Raw genomic sequence first — 21011 nt, 5'->3', positions numbered from 1 at the left:
GGCAACATTCCAGTGTAGATGGAAACATAAAACTACAGAGAGATATTCACAGATTAAGTGAATGGGCAAAACTGTGGCAAATGGATTTCAATGTGAGCAAGTGTGAGGTCATCAACTTTGGACCGAAAAAGGATTGATCAGAGTACTTTCTAAATGGTGAAAAGCTCCAAACAGCGAAGGGCCAAAGAGACTTTGTACATAGATTATTGAAATGTCATGGACAGGTGCAGAAAATAATCAAAAGGGATATTGGGAATGCTGGCCTTTATATCTAGAGGACTAGACTACAGGTGGTAGAAGTTATGCTACAACTATACAAAGCCCCGGTTGGACCACTCCTGAATACAGTATTCACTTCTGTGCTCCGCACCAAGGAAAGATATATTGGCCTTGGAGGGAGTGCAGCGTAGATTTACTAGAATTATACCTGGACTCCAATGGTTAAATTACGAGGAGACATTGCACAATCTCGGGTTGTATGCCTTGGAATTTGGAAGACGAAGAGGTGATTTGATCGAAATTTTCAAGATATTAACGGGAACTGATAGGGTAGATAGAGGGAAACTATTTCCGCTGTTTAGCGAGTCTGGGATTAGGGGACATAGCCTAAAAACAAGAGCCATGATTTTCAGGAGTGAAGTTCGGAAATATTTCCACACGCAAAGGCTGGGAGAAGGTTGGAATCCTCTTCCACGGACAGCAGTTGATGCGAGCTCAATTGTTAATTTCAAACCTGAGATAGATAGATTTTTGTTATCCTTAGGTATTAAGGTGTATGGGGCTAAGGAGGGCGTATGGGGTTAGGTCACAGATCAGCCATGATCTTATTGAATGGCGGAACAGATTCGAGGGGTTAAATGGCCTCCTTCTGTCCCTATACAACACCTTAATAAATCACTGTGTTAGACCGCGGTTGGAGTACTGTGTCCAATTCTTGGGCACCACACTTTAGGAAGGATGTCAAGGCCTTGCAGAGGGTGCAGATGAGATTGACTGGAATAGTTCCAGGATGAGGCAGCTCAGCTACGTGGACAGACTAGAGAAGTTGGAATTGTTCTCCTTCGAACAGAAAAGGTTAAGAGGAGAAATATTAGAGGTGTTCAGATTTACAAGGGGTTTTCATATAGTTCAGAAGGAGAAATTGTTTCGACTGGCAGGAAGGTCGCTAACCAGAGGACACAGATTTAAGATAATTGGCCAAAGAACCAGAGAGGTGGGGTGATGAGGAATTTCGTTTACGCAGCGAGTTGTTATGATCTGGAATGCACTGCACGAAAGGGCAGAGGAAGCAGATTGAATGGTGACCATCAAAAGGGAATTGGATAAATACTTGAAGGGGAGAAAATTGCAGGGCTATGGGGAATGAGCAGGGGAGTGGAACTAATTGGATAGCTCTTTTAAAGAGATGACACAGGCACGATGGGCTGAATTACCTCTTCCTGTGCTGGAAGACTCATCAAACGCTGAGGTTTAATACTTCGTGCTTCCAGAAGATGGCAACTTTGCTAAAATATTCCCGCTCCCCCCACCCCCCGAGTGGACTGTTGGTGAAATGCAGCTAAGTTGGACCCTTTACATTTCACAGTAACTCTGGTGATATAAGTGATTCACTTGACATTGATCTTTCCATTCTCCCTCCTCCCACCCGCTACACGTACCGACTGTTGCTGAGGGACGGGCTCCACAGACCCAGGCTACCTCATTGACACTTCACACCAAGGGCCTTATCCCCTGTGTCACAACGGGCTCTCGTTGTCAGCCGCTACCGCACTTTCCAGCAGGGGTCAATGCTGACCAGGAGTGATGGAAGAGAGAGCGAGACAGACAGACAGGAGAGGGATAGATAGATAGAAGGTGAGAAAAAGAAAGAAAGAGAAAGACACACACACACACACGGAGACTGAAACAGAGAGAGAGAGGGGGTAGACAGAGAGAGGTGGAGAGAGAGAGAGAGGGAGAGAATATAAGATCACAAGAACATAAAAAATAGGAGCAGGAGTCGGCCATTCGGTCTCTTGAGCCTGCTCCACCATTCAATAAGATCGTGGCCGATCTTCTACCATAACTCCACTTTCCCGTCCAATTCCCATATCTTTTGATTCCCCATCAGTCCAAAAACCGATCGATCTCAGCCTTGAATGTATTCAACGACTGAGCATCCACAGTCCTCTGGGGGGAGAGATTTCAAAGATTCGCAAACCTCTGAGTGACGAAATTCCTCATCATCTCAGTTTTAAATGGCCGACCGCTTATCCTGCGACTATGCTCCCTAGTTCTAGAGTCTCCAGCCAATGGAAACGACATCTCAGCATCTATGCTGTCTCGTTTCCAGATTCTCTCGCCGAGGAAGCGGAAGCGAGAGGGAGAGGAAGTGGCAGGGAGAGGGAGAGAGACCGAGAGAGTGACGAACACACAAACTCAAAGTGACAGAGAGAGAGAGACAGGGAGAGAGGGAGAAAGAGAAGGAGAGAGATAGAGAGGGGGAGAAGGAGAGAGAGAGCAGGAGAGGGTGGGACGGGAGAGAAATAGAGAGACGGAGAGACATAGAGATATGGAGAGACAGAAAGAGAAAAACGACAGAGAGAGACAGAGGGGCAGAGAGAGACAGAGAGGCAGAGAGAGAAAGAGAGGGAGAGAGACGGAGATAGAGTCACATAGAGAGATAGAGAGAGATAGACAGAGAGACATACAAAGAGACAGAAAGCGACATAGCGAGAGGCAGATTGAGAGAGACAGAGAGAGAGAGACACACATACGGAAACACAGACAGGAAATGGGACAGAGAGAGAGACAGAGAGAGAGAGGCACAGAGAGAAAGAGACAGAGAGAGTCTGGAGAGGGAAGGGAAAAGAGACACAGCGGGACAGACAGAGGGAAACTGTGCAGCTTGAGGAAACGAATCTGTAATGATTAACAGAAAAAGAAGATAGAGAGTGAGAGAAAGATAGAGAGAGACAGATAGCGAGAGACAGAGAGACAGAGAAAGCGAGACACAGAGTAGGGATGGTGCAAAGGGGAAAACAATGAGAGAGAAAAAGACAAAAAGGACGCAAAGAGTGACAGAGAGTGAGTAGAGAAGAGTGAGACAGAGAGAGAGAGATAGGTGGAGACGGTAGCAAAGAGAGAGGTTGATGGAGTGAGCAATCCAGCTAGTCCCACTCCCCCGCCCTTTCCCCGTAGCACTGCATTTTTTCCTTTCAAGTACTTATCCAGTTCCCTTTTGATGGCCATGATTGAATTTTCCTCCACCACCCTCTCGGGCAGTGCATTCCAGATCCGAACCATTCACTGTGTAAAAAAAAATCCTCATGTCAGTTTTGGTTCTTTTGCAAATTACCTTAAATCTCACTCCTCTGGTTCTTGACCCATCCGCCAGTTTCTCTCTAAATGTTCCCCCTCTGACACTTGCTCCACTTGGCCCACCTCATTCACGAGATCCAAGTCCAGCAATGCCTCCTTCCTCGTTGGGCTGGAAACGGACTCGTTAAGAAAGTTATCCTGAATACATTTCAAAAATTCCTCCCCCTCTGTGCCGCATATATTATTACTACCTCAGTCTATATTAGGATGGTTGAAGTCCCCCGTTATCACTGCTCTATGGCTTTTGCACCTCTCTGTAATTTCCCTGCAAATGTGCTCCTCGATATCCTTCCCACTGGTTGGTGGCCGACAGAATACACCCAGTAGTGTCATGGCACCTCTTTTATTTCTTAACTCTCTGACCCCTCCAAGACATCCTCTCCCTCCAGTACTGCATTATTCTCCTTGGGTGCCTGTGAGATTTCAGCTACGATGGCCGATAGGTTCAGGTCGTTGGATTCGAAATCCATTGGGCTTTCCTCGGGCAGATTCTAACCCGGCTCGCAGTGGAACTTTTCAGTTATTCGATACCTGTTATTTTTCGTTCATCCTTTCAACCTGGAGATCACGGGCCCTGAAACTGCTCAGAGTTTTCTCCAATCGATTTTATTCTCGTGTCAGTGGCCGCGTGGTCGAATGGAAAAGGCGCTTGATTTCAGTCTGAATCGTGTTGCTGTTAGAAGATTACAGCTTCGAGTCCTGTCGCGTTGTTTTTAGACACAGGGCGTAACCTTTTCCAACATGTTCCGAATGTGTTTTACACCCGACCATTTCTAACTCAGAGTCTTCAGTCTGTCCGGCATTTTTTTACATCCCGTGGCGAGAGAGGATCTCTCACTGAAGTTTACTTACAAAAGTTGACTCTCCATTTTTAACATTGTCGAATTCCCATTCCCTCGAAGAACGAAGCCAAGCAGAAGGAGGGAATAACATCGAATTACAGAGAATGTTCAACACAGAAACAGGCCATTACGGCCCAACTGATCCATGCCGGTGTTTATGCTCCACACGAGCCTCCTCCCGACTGATTTCATCCAATCCTATCAATATAACCTTATAATCCCTTCTGCCTCAGTGATTGAGCGAGAGGTTTTAAAGATATTTTTGGGTGCTCTTGATCGGCACATAAAAGCCGGTCCGCCCATTTAAGGCTCGGTTTGGCACAAATCCAACCTCTCAGCAAGGACTGTGTTTGAAAACCCCACATTAATTTTAAGTAAGACCTTCAGATCCGTAGCGGCCGTAGTGTTGACTCTCTGTGACACCCAGCCGCTTGCTGAAGTTTGTTTTGAGTGCTGCACCTCGACTTTTCACAATTCACTATAAAATTACATCGAATTTACAGCACACAAACAAAGCCATTCGGCCCAACAGGTCCATGCCATAGTTCATGCTTCACACGAGTCTCTTCCCATCCTGCTTCACCTCACTCTATCATGATATCCTCACATTCCTTTCTTCCTCATGTACTTATCTCGCTTCCCCTGAAATGCATTCATGCTATTCAGCTCAACTACTCCTTGTGCTAACAAGCTCGATATTCCAACGACTCTCTGGGTAAAGACGTTTCTGCTGAATTCCTATTGATTTACTGCTGAATTTCTGATATTTTTGCATCCTAGTTTTGGTCTCCCCCACATGTGGAAACATTGTCCCTCCTTCTACCCAACAAAACCCCTTCATCATTTTAAAGACCTCCATCAGGTCACCTCTCGGATTTCACTTTTCGAGAAAAATGCACCGCAGCCTGTTCAGTCTTCCCTGATCGTTATAATGTCTCAGTTCTGGTATCACCATTGTAAATCATTTTGCACTTTTTCCAGTCCCTCTACGGGATTTTTGTACCATGGGGACCAGAAATGTGCTCAGTACTCCAAGTGAGGTCCATGCAAAGTGCTATATCATTTTAACATGACTTCTCTGCTTTTTAATTCTGTTCTTCGAGAAATTAACCCCAGTGCTTTGTTTGCACTTTCTATGGCCTTGTTGACCTGCCTCGGCCCTCATCTCTGGAATTCCCTCCCTAAACTTCTCCGCCTCTCTACCTCTCTCTCTTCCTCACGGACACTCCTTTAAACCTATCTATTTGACCAGACATTTGGTCACCTATCTCCTTATGTGGGTCCTTTTCAAATTTTGTTTGGTAACACTCCCGTTAAGTGCCTTGGGACGTTAAGGGCATGATATGAATGTAAGTTCTTGTTGTTGGAGCATTGCCACATTTAATAATTTATGAATCGATATCTCTCGGACTCTTTGTGCTTCTACGCCACTGAGAAACTTATTTTACAAGGAAATGTATGACAACGACCGGAGTTTAAACTGTCCACTATTTCCCAGGGGACTCCCGTTAACCTGCAAGTTCAAGCCCGAAGGGAAGTGGTGATTCTGTTCTGTCAAGGAATGGGAAAGCTTACCTGTGCTGTGTGCTCTTTGCTGCGGGCTTCAGTTGCAGTTCTACCGCTGTGGACACTTGAGGTCCGCAAGACCTGGTAGGACAGAAACACGTGTATTCATTGCAAAAATGTGCAACATGGGTTGAAACATCTGTCATCGCTACAACATTATGTAACAAAGGCCTGGAACATCTGCAATCGCTACAACAATGTGCGACATAGGCCTGAGACATCTCTATTCATTGCAAAAATCTCAACAAAAAGGTGTAACATGGGCCAGAAACAACTCTCGTCTCTGCAGCAATATATGAAATAGGCCTGGAACATTTCTAATCTCAGCAATATTCTGCAACAGGGCAGAAACATCTCTGATCTCTGCAACAAGTGTTACATAAGCCTGAAGCCCATCCATTAATTACAGAAATGTGCAACATAGCCTGAAACTTCATCACTCTTCGCAGCAATGTATAACATGTGCCAGAACAATCTGTCATCGCTGCAACAATGTGTCGCATGGGCCCGAAAAGTCTCTAATCTCTATCACAATGAGTAACCACATCTCTAATCTCTACCACAATGGGACTGGAACATCTCTAATCTCTGCAACGATGTGTGCATAGGCCTGATACATTTCTAACCTCTACAACAATGTATATAATAGACCTGGAACAAGTCTAATTTCTAGAAAAATGCGTAACATAGACCTGAAACATATGCAATCGCGACAACAAAGTGTAACATAGGCATGAAGCATCTGTAATCGTTCTAACAGTGTACAACATAAGCCTCAAATATATCTAATCTCCACAACAATGTATAAATTAGGCCTGAAACATGTCTAATCTCTCCATCAATGTATAAAATAGGGCTGAAACACCTCTAATCTCAACAACAGTTTGTATCGTCAACCTGAAACATCTCTAATCTCTGCAACAATCTGTAACATAGCCATGAAATACCTCAGCTCATTGCAAAGATGAGCAACATAGATATGAAACATTGTAATCTTCACAACAATATATAACATGGACCTGAAACATTTGTCGTTTAAAGAACAATGAGGAACACAAGACTGAAACATATCTAGTCTCTACCACAATGTATAACATAGACAGGAAACATTTCAAATCTCTGCAGCAATGTCTGACTTAAGCCTGAAACACCTACAATCTCTGCAACAATGTATAACATAGGCATGAAACAAATCTAATCTCTACAACAACCCGTAACATAGGTCAGAAATAGCTGTAATTTTTGCAACAATGTATAACTTGGGACTGAAACATCACGAATTTCTACAACAATGTGTAACATAGGCCTGACGACCTCTATTCATTGCAAAAAATCTGCAACATGGACCTGAAATATCTGTCATCTCCACAACATTATGTAACAAAGGCCTGGGACATCTGCAAACGCTACAACAATGTGCAACATAGGCGTGAAACATCTCTTTTCATGACAAAAATCTCAACAAAAATGTGTAACATGGGCCAGAAACACCTCTCGTCTCTGCAGCAATATTTGAAACAGGCCTGAAACATTTCTAATCTCTAATAATATATAACATAGGGCAAAAATATCTCTAATCTCTGCAACAATGTGCAACACAGGCCTGAAACACATCTATTAATTGTAGAAATGTGCAACATGGAATAAGAAAATCTGAAATCTTCGCAACAATGTATAACATGGCCCGAAAAATCTCTAACCTCGACAACAATGAGTAACTTGGTTCTGAAACATCTGTAATCTCTACAAAGATGTGTAATATAGGCCCAAAACATCTCTAATCTCTGCAACAATGTACAAAATAGACCTGGAATATCACTAATTTCTAGAAAAATGCGTAACATAGGCCTGAAACATCTGCAATCTCTCAACAATGTGTAGCATCGGCACGGGAAACCTGTAATCGCTAGAACAATGTGCAGCATAGGCTTGAAAAGGTATAATCTCTACAACAAACTGTAACACAGGCCTGAAACATCTGCAATCAGTACAAGAATGTTCAGCATTGGCATGAAAATGTGTAATCGCTACAACAATGTGTAACATAGGCTTGAAACAATTGTAATCTATCCAGCAATGTTTATCGTGAGCCTGAAATATCTCTAATCTCTACATCAATGTATGAAATTGGCTTGAAACATCATTAATCTCCACAACAATGTATAACACGGGAATGAAACATCACTAATCTCTACAACAATGTATAACACGGGAATGAAACATCACTAATCTCTACAACAATGTATAACAGGGGAATGAAACATCACTAATCTGTACAACAATGATGTGGAGATGCCGGTGATGGACTGGGGTTGACAATTGTAAACAATTTTACAACACCAAGTTATAGTCCAGCAATTTTATTTTAAATTCACAAGCTTTCGGAGATTTTCTCCTTCCTCAGGCAAATGTTTCAAGATCTCCTTGAAGCCTACGCATTTATACATATTGAACAATAATAAATGGTGTTTACAGACTGCCCCTGCAACTGCCCGTTGCCAAGGCAATCACCGTGTTCAGACAGAGAGGTGTTACCTGCAGAACCTCCGAATACACATTCAATAAAAAAACAAACAGGGAAAAAAAACAGAGAAAAAAAACACAGAGAGAGGCAGAAACATCCGGAAGGCAGAGAGAGCCAGCAAATGACCCATTATATTAAAAACAGATAACATTTGTTCGCTGGTGGGGTAACGTGTAGCGTGACATGAACCCAAGATCCCGGTTGAGGCCGTCCTCATGGGTGCGGAACTTGGCTATCAATTTCTGCTCGACGATTTTGCGTTGTCGTGTGTCTCGAAGGCCGCCTTGGAGTACGCTTACCCGAAGGTCGGTGGATGAATGTCCATGACTGCTGAAGTGTTCCCCGACTGGGAGGGAACCCTCCTGTTTGGCGATTGTTGCGCGGTGTCCGTTCATCCGTTGTCGCAGCGTCTGCATGGTCTCGCCAATGTACCATGCTCTGGGGCATCCTTTCCTGCAACGTATGAGGTAGACAACGTTGGCTGAGTCACAGGAGTATGAACCATGCACCTGGTGGGTGGTGTCATCTCGTGTGATGGTGGTATCTGTGTCGATGATCTGGCATGTCTTGCAGAGGTTACCGTGGCAGGGTTGTGTGGCGTCGTGGACGCTGTTCTCTTGAAAGCTAGGTAGTTTGCTGCGAACGATGGTCTGTTTGAGGTTGGGTGGCTGTTTAAAGGCGAGTAGTGGAGGTGTGGGGATGGCCATAGCGAGGTGTTTGTCCTCATTGATGACATGTTGAAGGCTGCGGAGAACATGGCGTAGTTTCTCCGCTCCGGGGAAGTACTGGACGACAAAGGGTACTCTGTTGGTTGCGTCCCGTGTTAGTCTCCTGAGGAGGTCTATGCGATTTTTTGCTGTGGCCCGTCGGAACTGTCGATCGATGAGTCGAGCGTCATATCCCGTTCTTACTAGGGCGTCTTTCAGCGTCTGTAGGTGTCCATCGCGTTCCTCCTCGTCTGAGCAGACCCTGTGTATTCGCAGGGCCTGTCCATAGGGGATGGCCTCTTTGACGTGGTTAGGGTGGAAGCTGGAAAAGTGGAGCATCGTGAGGTTGTCCCTGGGCTTGCGGTAGAGTGAGGTGCTGAGGTGCCCGTCTTTGATGGAGATTCGTGTGTCCAAGAAAGAAACTGATTCTGAGGAGTAGTCCATGGTGAGCTTGATGGTGGGATGGAACTTGTTGATGTTATCGTGTAGTCTCTTTAGTGATTCCTTGCCGTGGGTCCATAGAAAGAAAATGTCGTCGATGTATCTGGTGTATAGTGTTGGTTGGAGGTCTTGTGCAGTGAAGAAGTCCTGCTCGAACTTGTGCATGAAAATGTTGGCGTATTGGGGTGCGAATTTGGTCCCCATGGCTGTTCCGTGTGTTTGGGTAAAGAACTGGTTATCGAAGGTGAAGACATTGTGATCCAGGATGAAGCGGATGAGTTGTAGGATGGCTTCCGGAGATTGGCTGTTGTTGGTGTTGAGTATTGATGCTGTCGCAGCGATGCCGTCATCGTGGGGGATACTGGTGTATAGTGCCGAGACGTCCATCGTGGTGAGAAGTGTTCCTGGTTCAACTGGTCCGTGGGTACTGAGTTTTTGTAGGAAGTCTGTAGTGTCACGACAGAAGCTGGGGGTTCCCTGTACGATGGGTTTCAGGATGCCCTCGATGTATCCAGAGAGGTTCTCACACAGGGTTCCGTTGCCTGATACGATGGGACGTCCGGGTGTGTTGGCTTTGTGTATCTTTGGGAGGCAGTAGAAGTCTCCCACGCGGGGATTACGTGGGATGAGAATGCGTAGGATGCTTTGAAGGTCTGGATCGAAGGTCTTGATCAGTTTGTTGAGCTGGTGGGTGTGTTCTTTGGTCGGATCTGCGGGTAACCGTCTGTAGTGTTCCTGGTTGTCCAGTTGTCGGTATGCTTCTTTGCAATAGTCTGTTCTGTTCTGTATGACTATGGCTCCTCCTTTGTCCGCTGGTTTGATGACGATGTTGCGGTTGGTCTTGAGAGCATTGATGGCGTTGCGTTGTGCTCGGGTGACATTCTGGACTGTCTTCTGAGTGCGGCTGATGAATCTGGCATTGACGCATTTCCTGACAGCTTGAGCATACATGTCCAGCTGAGGGCAGCGACCCTCCGGAGGAGTCCAGTTTGACTCTTTCCTCTTCGGTTGCTGTACCGCGGATCCCTCTGTCTGCTGTTCCGGATCGTCGATTGTCTCATTGGGTTCGCTGCTGAAATCTTGGGGTTTGTGGTAGAATTCCCGGAGCCTCATTCTCCTGATGAATTCCTCTGTGTCCGCCGCGAGACTAGTGGGGTCCATTTTGGTAGTGGGGCAGAAATTGAGCCCTCGGCTGAGAACTTCGATTTCGTCTGGTTGAAGGGTGTGGTCGGATAAATTGACAATAGACTTCCCTGTGGTTGCAACCGTGGTACCAGGGGAAGCTTGGTCGTTGCTGGTGGTGATGCCGAGTTTCTCAAGCTTCCTGCTCTTGGTTTTCATGTAGGCAGCGTAGTTCCGTTGCCTCGTCTGTTTGGCGGTATAACGTAGCTGGTCTGCTGTGTCCTGAGTACAGGTTGAGAGTATGGACTCTATCTTGGTTTCGAGGTTGTGGCGTCTGCTGTAGAGTTGGTGTATGAGATGGTTGCGGAGTGTGCGAGAGGTACGGCGGCAGAGTCTCTCAGCGTAATCCGAGTTGTATGTGGACTTGAGTGGGTTCGTGATCTGGAGTCCTTTCGGGATCTTGTCTGCTTTCTTGCAGCTCTGTAAAAACTTGATGTCTGTGTCTAAATGCGCGATCTTCTTGGATATCCTTTCCACTGTGAGCCGGCAGTTTGTGGTGTCGATGGTAGTCATGATGTGGAGATGCCGGTGATGGACTGGGGTTGACAATTGTAAACAATTTTACAACACCAAGTTATAGTCCAGCAATTTTATTTTAAATTCACAAGCTTTCGGAGATTTTCTCCTTCCTCAGGCAAATGTTTCAAGATCTCCTTGAAGCCTACGCATTTATACATATTGAACAATAATAAATGGTGTTTACAGACTGCCCCTGCAACTGCCCGTTGCCAAGGCAATCACCGTGTTCAGACAGAGAGGTGTTACCTCTCACCACGATGGACGTCTCGGCACTATACACCAGTATCCCCCACGATGACGGCATCGCTGCGACAGCATCAATACTCAACACCAACAACAGCCAATCTCCGGAAGCCATCCTACAACTCATCCGCTTCATCCTGGATCACAATGTCTTCACCTTCGATAACCAGTTCTTTACCCAAACACACGGAACAGCCATGGGGACCAAATTCGCACCCCAATACGCCAACATTTTCATGCACAAGTTCGAGCAGGACTTCTTCACTGCACAGGACCTCCAAGCAACACTATACACCAGATACATCGACGACATTTTCTTTCTATGGACCCACGGCAAGGAATCACTAAAGAGACTACACGATAACATCAACAAGTTCCATCCCACCATCAAGCTCACCATGGACTACTCCTCAGAATCAGTTTCTTTCTTGGACACACGAATCTCCATCAAAGACGGGCACCTCAGCACCTCACTCTACCGCAAGCCCACGGACAACCTCACGATGCTCCACTTTTCCAGCTTCCACCCTAACCTCGTCAAAGAGGCCATCCCCTATGGACAGGCCCTGCGAATACACAGGGTCTGCTCAGACGAGGAGGAACGCGATGGACACCTACAGACGCTGAAAGACGCCCTAGTAAGAACGGGATATGACGCTCGACTCATCGATCGACAGTTCCGACGGGCCACAGCAAAAAATCGCATAGACCTCCTCAGGAGACTAACACGGGACGCAACCAACAGAGTACCCTTTGTCGTCCAGTACTTCCCCGGAGCGGAGAAACTACGCCATGTTCTCCGCAGCCTTCAACATGTCATCAATGAGGACAAACACCTCGCTATGGCCATCCCCACACCTCCACTACTCGCCTTTAAACAGCCACCCAACCTCAAACAGACCATCGTTCGCAGCAAACTACCTAGCTTTCAAGAGAACAGCGTCCACGACGCCACACAACCCTGCCACGGTAACCTCTGCAAGACATGCCAGATCATCGACACAGATACCACCATCACACGAGATGACACCACCCACCAGGTGCATGGTTCATACTCCTGTGACTCAGCCAACGTTGTCTACCTCATACGTTGCAGGAAAGGATGCCCCAGAGCATGGTACATTGGCGAGACCATGCAGACGCTGCGACAACGGATGAACGGACACCGCGCAACAATCGCCAAACAGGAGGGTTCCCTCCCAGTCGGGGAACACTTCAGCAGTCATGGACATTCATCCACCGACCTTCGGGTAAGCGTACTCCAAGGCGGCCTTCGAGACACACGACAACGCAAAATCGTCGAGCAGAAATTGATAGCCAAGTTCCGCACCCATGAGGACGGCCTCAACCGGGATCTTGGGTTCATGTCACGCTACACGTTACCCCACCAGCGAACAAATGTTATCTGTTTTTAATATAATGGGTCATTTGCTGGCTCTCTCTGCCTTCCGGATGTTTCTGCCTCTCTCTGTGTTTTTTTTCTCTGTTTTTTTTCCCTGTTTGTTTTTTTATTGAATGTGTATTCGGAGGTTCTGCAGGTAACACCTCTCTGTCTGAACACGGTGATTGCCTTGGCAACGGGCAGTTGCAGGGGCAGTCTGTAAACACCATTTATTATTGTTCAATATGTATAAATGCGTAGGCTTCAAGGAGATCTTGAAACATTTGCCTGAGGAAGGAGAAAATCTCCGAAAGCTTGTGAATTTAAAATAAAATTGCTGGACTATAACTTGGTGTTGTAAAATTGTTTACAATTGTCAACCCCAGTCCATCACCGGCATCTCCACATCATGACTACCATCGACACCACAAACTGCCGGCTCACAGTGGAAAGGATATCCAAGAAGATCGCGCATTTAGACACAGACATCAAGTTTTTACAGAGCTGCAAGAAAGCAGACAAGATCCCGAAAGGACTCCAGATCACGAACCCACTCAAGTCCACATACAACTCGGATTACGCTGAGAGACTCTGCCGCCGTACCTCTCGCACACTCCGCAACCATCTCATACACCAACTCTACAGCAGACGCCACAACCTCGAAACCAAGATAGAGTCCATACTCTCAACCTGTACTCAGGACACAGCAGACCAGCTACGTTATACCGCCAAACAGACGAGGCAACGGAACTACGCTGCCTACATGAAAACCAAGAGCAGGAAGCTTGAGAAACTCGGCATCACCACCAGCAACGACCAAGCTTCCCCTGGTACCACGGTTGCAACCACAGGGAAGTCTATTGTCAATTTATCCGACCACACCCTTCAACCAGACGAAATCGAAGTTCTCAGCCGAGGGCTCAATTTCTGCCCCACTACCAAAATGGACCCCACTAGTCTCGCGGCGGACACAGAGGAATTCATCAGGAGAATGAGGCTCCGGGAATTCTACCACAAACCCCAAGATTTCAGCAGCGAACCCAATGAGACAATCGACGATCCGGAACAGCAGACAGAGGGATCCGCGGTACAGCAACCGAAGAGGAAAGAGTCAAACTGGACTCCTCCGGAGGGTCGCTGCCCTCAGCTGGACATGTATGCTCAAGCTGTCAGGAAATGCGTCAATGCCAGATTCATCAGCCGCACTCAGAAGACAGTCCAGAATGTCACCCGAGCACAACGCAACGCCATCAATGCTCTCAAGACCAACCGCAACATCGTCATCAAACCAGCGGACAAAGGAGGAGCCATAGTCATACAGAACAGAACAGACTATTGCAAAGAAGCATACCGACAACTGGACAACCAGGAACACTACAGACGGTTACCCGCAGATCCGACCAAAGAACACACCCACCAGCTCAACAAACTGATCAAGACCTTCGATCCAGACCTTCAAAGCATCCTACGCATTCTCATCCCACGTAATCCCCGCGTGGGAGACTTCTACTGCCTCCCAAAGATACACAAAGCCAACACACCCGGACGTCCCATCGTATCAGGCAACGGAACCCTGTGTGAGAACCTCTCTGGATACATCGAGGGCATCCTGAAACCCATCGTACAGGGAACCCCCAGCTTCTGTCGTGACACTACAGACTTCCTACAAAAACTCAGTACCCACGGACCAGTTGAACCAGGAACACTTCTCACCACGATGGACGTCTCGGCACTATACACCAGTATCCCCCACGATGACGGCATCGCTGCGACAGCATCAATACTCAACACCAACAACAGCCAATCTCCGGAAGCCATCCTACAACTCATCCGCTTCATCCTGGATCACAATGTCTTCACCTTCGATAACCAGTTCTTTACCCAAACACACGGAACAGCCATGGGGACCAAATTCGCACCCCAATACGCCAACATTTTCATGCACAAGTTCGAGCAGGACTTCTTCACTGCACAAGACCTCCAACCAACACTATACACCAGATACATCGACGACATTTTCTTTCTATGGACCCACGGCAAGGAATCACTAAAGAGACTACACGATAACATCAACAAGTTCCATCCCACCATCAAGCTCACCATGGACTACTCCTCAGAATCAGTTTCTTTCTTGGACACACGAATCTCCATCAAAGACGGGCACCTCAGCACCTCACTCTACCGCAAGCCCACGGACAACCTCACGATGCTCCACTTTTCCAGCTTCCACCCTAACCACGTCAAAGAGGCCATCCCCTATGGACAGGCCCTGCGAATACACAGGGTCTGCTCAGACGAGGAGGAACGCGATGGACACCTACAGACGCTGAAAGACGCCCTAGTAAGAACGGGATATGACGCTCGACTCATCGATCGACAGTTCCGACGGGCCACAGCAAAAAATCGCATAGACCTCCTCAGGAGACTAACACGGGACGCAACCAACAGAGTACCCTTTGTCGTCCAGTACTTCCCCGGAGCGGAGAAACTACGCCATGTTCTCCGCAGCCTTCAACATGTCATCAATGAGGACAAACACCTCGCTATGGCCATCCCCACACCTCCACTACTCGCCTTTAAACAGCCACCCAACCTCAAACAGACCATCGTTCGCAGCAAACTACCTAGCTTTCAAGAGAACAGCGTCCACGACGCCACACAACCCTGCCACGGTAACCTCTGCAAGACATGCCAGATCATCGACACAGATACCACCATCACACGAGATGACACCACCCACCAGGTGCATGGTTCATACTCCTGTGACTCAGCCAACGTTGTCTACCTCATACGTTGCAGGAAAGGATGCCCCAGAGCATGGTACATTGGCGAGACCATGCAGACGCTGCGACAACGGATGAACGGACACCGCGCAACAATCGCCAAACAGGAGGGTTCCCTCCCAGTCGGGGAACACTTCAGCAGTCATGGACATTCATCCACCGACCTTCGGGTAAGCGTACTCCAAGGCGGCCTTCGAGACACACGACAACGCAAAATCGTCGAGCAGAAATTGATAGCCAAGTTCCGCACCCATGAGGACGGCCTCAACCGGGATCTTGGGTTCATGTCACGCTACACGTTACCCCACCAGCGAACAAATGTTATCTGTTTTTAATATAATGGGTCATTTGCTGGCTCTCTCTGCCTTCCGGATGTTTCTGCCTCTCTCTGTGTTTTTTTTCTCTGTTTTTTTTCCCTGTTTGTTTTTTTATTGAATGTGTATTCGGAGGTTCTGCAGGTAACACCTCTCTGTCTGAACACGGTGATTGCCTTGGCAACGGGCAGTTGCAGGGGCAGTCTGTAAACACCATTTATTATTGTTCAATATGTATAAATGCGTAGGCTTCAAGGAGATCTTGAAACATTTGCCTGAGGAAGGAGAAAATCTCCGAAAGCTTGTGAATTTAAAATAAAATTGCTGGACTATAACTTGGTGTTGTAAAATTGTTTACAACTGTACAACAATGTGTAAGATAGGCCTGAAACATCTCCAATCTCTGCAACGATATAAAACATAAGCCTGAATCAAAACTAACCTCCACAACAACCTCTAACATCGACAAGAAACTTCGGTAATTTTTGCTATAATGTATAACATGGGCCTGAAACATTTCTAATTTCTGCAACAGCATGTATCATAGGCCTAATTACCTCTATTCATTGCAAAAATGTGCAACATGGGCCTGAAACATCTGTCATCTCCACAACGTGATGTAATAAAGGCCTGGAATATATGCAATGACTGCAACAATGTGTAACATAGGCCTTTAGCAGCTCCAATATCTACAACAATATGCAACATAGGCCTGGAGCATCTCTAATCTCGACAACATTGTATAACATGGGCCTGGAACATCTCCAATCTCCAGAACAATGTGTAACAAAGGACTCAATCATTTCTACTCATTGCAAAATTGTGCAAGAGACCTGAAACGTCTGTAATCTTCGCAACAGTGTGTAAGAGAGGCCTGAAACATCTCTAATTTCTGAAACAATGTATCACATAGGCCAGAAACAGCACTAATCTCTACAACGATGTGGAACACAGACCTAAATGACCACTTTTCATTGCAAAAATGTGCAACGCAGACCTGAAATAACTGTTATCTTCGCAACAATGTACAACATGGGACTGAAACATCGGTCTTCGATACAACTATGGTAACACAGGCCTGAACATTTGTAATCGATAAAGCAATGTGAAATATAGGCCTGAAGCATCTCTAATCTCTATAGCAATGTGCAACATAGGACTAGAACATCTCTAATCTCGACAACAACCCGTAACGTCGGCCTGAATCATCTGCAATCTCTGCAACAATGTATAACGTAGGCCTGAGACATTTTTAATCTCGACAACATTGTGTAAAATAGACCTGGAACCTCTCTAATCTCTACAACAATGCGTAACAAAGGCCTGAAAAAACTCAAATCTTTACAACAATGTAAAAAAATAGACCTGGAACGTCTCTAATCTGTACAAAGATGCGTAACATAGGCTTGAAACATCTGCAATCCCAACAACAATGTATCACATGAGCTAGAAACATTTCTAATCTCCATAACAATGTGTAATATAGGCCTGAAACATGTTATCTATACAACAACGTGTAACACAGGCTGGAACGTCTGTAATCGCTACTGCAACGTGCAGCATCGTCCTGATAGATGTCTAATCTCTACTACAATGTCTAAAGTCGGCTTCAAACATCTTCAATCTCTACAACAATGTGTAACATAGGCCTGAAACATCTGTAATCTCTTCAAAAATGTGTAACAAGGCCCTCAAACATCTCGAAGCTCAAAAGCAATCTATAACATAGGCTGGAAACATTTCTAATCTCGGAAAATGTCTAACATAGGCCTGAAACATCTCTAATCTCTACAACAATGTGTTACATAATATTACAACATATAAAAGTGACAGGGCCATGTTATACAGTGTTGCAACGATCACAGATGTTTCGGGCCTATTTTACAGATTGTTCTGGAGATTAGAGATATTTGAGGCCAATGTTATATATTGTTGTAGAGTTTACAGACGTTTCAGACCGACATTGTACATCGTTTCAGAGATTAGAGATGTTTCTGGTTTATGGTACATATTGTTGTTGAGATTGGAGATGTGTCAGCCCTATTTTAAACATTGATGACGAGGTTATAAACATTTCATACCTATGTTATACATTTTTGTAGGGATTACAGATGCGTCAAGACAACGTTACACATTATTGGAGAGATTAGACATGTTACAGGCCTGTGCGATGCATGGTTTTATAGATTAGAGATTTTTCAAGCATATGCTGCACATCGTTGCAGAGATGAGAGATGTTCCAGACCTATGTTACACATTGATGTCGAAATTAGATATATTTCAGACATATGTTATACACTGTTGCAAGAGATTGGAGATGTTTCAGGCTTATGTCATACATTACTGTAGGGATTGGAGACGTTTTAACCCTTTGTCATACATTTTTGTAGTGATTATTATCTGAATGGTGATAGATTGTGAAAAGGGGAGGTGCAATGAGACCTGGGTGTCCTTGTACACCAGTCGCTGAAAGCAAGAATTCAGATGCAGCAAGCAGTTCGGAAGGCGAATGGTATGTTGGCCTTCATTGCAATAGGATTTGAGTACAGGAGCAGGGATGTCTTTGTGCAGTTATACAGGGACTTGGTGAGACCACATCTGGAGCATGTGTGCAGTTTTGGTCTCCTTATCTGAGGAAGGATGTCCTTGCCATGGAGGGAGTGCAACGAAGGTTTACCAGACTGATTCCTGGGATGGCAGGACTGACGTATGAGGAGAGATTGGGACGACTCGGCCTGTATTTACCAGAGTTTAGAAGAATGAAGTGTGATGTCATCGAAACACATAAAATTCTAACAGGACTCGACAGACTCGATGCAGGGAGGATGTTCCCGATAGCTGGGGAGTCCAGAAACAGCGGTCACAGTCTCAGGATACGGGGTGTGCCATTCACAACCGAGATGAGGAGAGATTTCTTCATTCAGAGGGTGGTGAACCTGTGGAATTCTCTACCACAGAAGGCAGTGGAGGCCAAGTCATTAGATGTATTTGAGAAGGAGATAGATATATTTCTTAATGCTAAAGGGATATGGGGTACAAGCGGGAACAGGATACTGAGTTAGACGATCAGCCATGATCATTTTGAATGGCGGAGCAGGCCCGAAGGGCCGAATGGCCTCCTCTTGCTCCTATTTTCTATGTTTCTATGTTTCTATGATTAGAGTTGTATCAGGCCCATTTTCTACATTGTTGCAGGCCGATGTTATGCATTGTTGTAGAGATTAGAGATGTTCCAGGTCAATTTTATCTATTGTTGTATAAATTAGTGATTTTTGAGGACCATGTTATATATTGCTGTAGCGATTGCAGATATTTCAGGCCGATGTTGCACATTGTTGTAGAGATGCCAGCTGTTTCAGGATAATGTTATACATTGTTGCAAAAATTACAGATAGTTGAGGGCTTTGTTGCTCATTGTTGCAATGGGTAGAAATGTTTCGGGCCTGTGTCCCACCTTGTTTTACAGATTAGTGATGTTTCAGTCCTACGTTACACGTTGTTTTAGGCATTGGAAATGATTCAGGTCTTTGTTATACATTGTAACAGATGTTACCGATGTTTTAAGCCTATGTTACATCTTGTTGCAGAGATTAGAAATGATCCTGGCCTATATTGTACATTGCTATAGATATTAGAGATGATTCATGCCTATTTTATATCTTGTTGCAAATATCAGAGCCGCTTGCTGCCTATGTTATATATTATTGTTGAGTTTAGAATGGTTTCAGGCCTTTTTCTTATATTGTTGCAGAGAGTAAAGATTTTTCTGGCATGTGTAACACATTTTTGTTGAGATTAAAGATGCTTTAGTTCTTTTTTATACATTGCTGTAGAGATTAGATATGTTTAAGGCCTATGTTACATATTGTTGCAGAGATTATATATGTTTCAGGCCCATGTTGTACATTGTTGTAGATATTGGAGCTGATATAGGCCCATGTTATACATTGTTGTAGCATTTAGAGAAGTTTCAGACTTATTGTATACATTGTTTAAGAGATTAGAGACGTTTCTGGTTTATGGTACACATTGTTGTTGAGATTAGAGAAGTTTTAGCATTATTGCATACATTGATGTCGAGATTAAATGTGTTTCAGGCACATGATATATATTGTTGCAGACAATAGAAATGTTTCAAGCCTGTTATATATTTTTGTGGAGTTAAGAGAAGTTTTAGACCCATGTTATACATTGTTGTCGTAATTCGAGATGTTTCAGGCCTATTTTATATATTGTTGCAAATATTAGAGACGTTTCTGGCCTAAGTCATATATTATTGTTGAGATAGCGATGTTTCAGAGCTATGTTATACATTGTTGCAGGGATTGGAAATGATGCAGGCCTATGTTACAAGTTGTCGAAACGATTGCAGATGTTTCAGGCCTATTTTATACATTGTTGCAATGATTGCCGATGTTTCAAGCCTATGTTACACAGTGGTTCAGAGATTAGTGATGTTTCAGGCCTGTGTTACACATTGTTGTGTACATTCGAGATGTTTCAGGCCTATGTTACACATTGTTGTGTACATTAGAGATGATTCAGGCCTATGTTACACATTGTTGTGTGCATTAGAGATGATTCAGGCCTATGTTACACATTGTTGTGTACATTAGAGATGATTCAGGCCTATGTTACACATTGTTGTGTCCATCAGAGATGATTCAGGCCTATGTTACACATTGTTGTGTATATTAGAGATGATTCAGGCCTATGTTGCACATTGTTGTATACATTAGAGTTGATTCAGGCCTATGTTACACATTGTTGTATGCATTAGAGAAGTTTCAGGCCTATGTTACACGTTGTTGTTTCTATGAGAGATGATTCAGGACTATGTTACACATTGTTGTATACATTAGATGTGATTCAGGCCTATGTTACACATTGTTGTATGCATTAGAGAAGTTTCAGGCCTATGTTACACGTTGTTGTTTCTATGAGAGATGATTCAGGCCTATGTTACACATTGTTGGATGTATTATTGATGTTTCAGGCCTATGATACACATTGTTGTGTCCATTGGAGAACTTTCAGGCCTATGTTACACATTGTTGTGTACATTAGAGATGATTCAGGCTATGTTACACATTGTTGTACAGATGAGAGATGATTCAGGCCGATATTACACAGTTTTCAAAGACTTGAC

The 21011-nt window shown here is 45.0% G+C and overlaps 1 long non-coding RNA gene across 1 annotated transcript in view; it reads right to left on the bottom strand.

Moving 5' to 3' along the window:
• Nucleotides 1-5690: 5690 nt before the first annotated feature.
• The window catches only part of LOC137307037 (uncharacterized), a 44423-nt gene continuing 29102 nt past the window's right edge, over nucleotides 5691-21011 (bottom strand). Inside the window, exon 3 of the long non-coding RNA XR_010959000.1 lies at nucleotides 5691-5849. This is a non-coding gene — a long non-coding RNA (uncharacterized lncRNA). The remainder of the gene's footprint in view (nucleotides 5850-21011) is intronic.

The sequence above is a fragment of the Heptranchias perlo genome, chromosome X (assembly GCF_035084215.1).
Source record: "Heptranchias perlo isolate sHepPer1 chromosome X, sHepPer1.hap1, whole genome shotgun sequence".
Classification (NCBI taxonomy): Eukaryota; Metazoa; Chordata; class Chondrichthyes; order Hexanchiformes; family Hexanchidae; genus Heptranchias; species Heptranchias perlo.
Note: the sequence above shows the minus strand (reverse complement) of the source record. Positions and strands in the feature narration are given on the sequence as shown.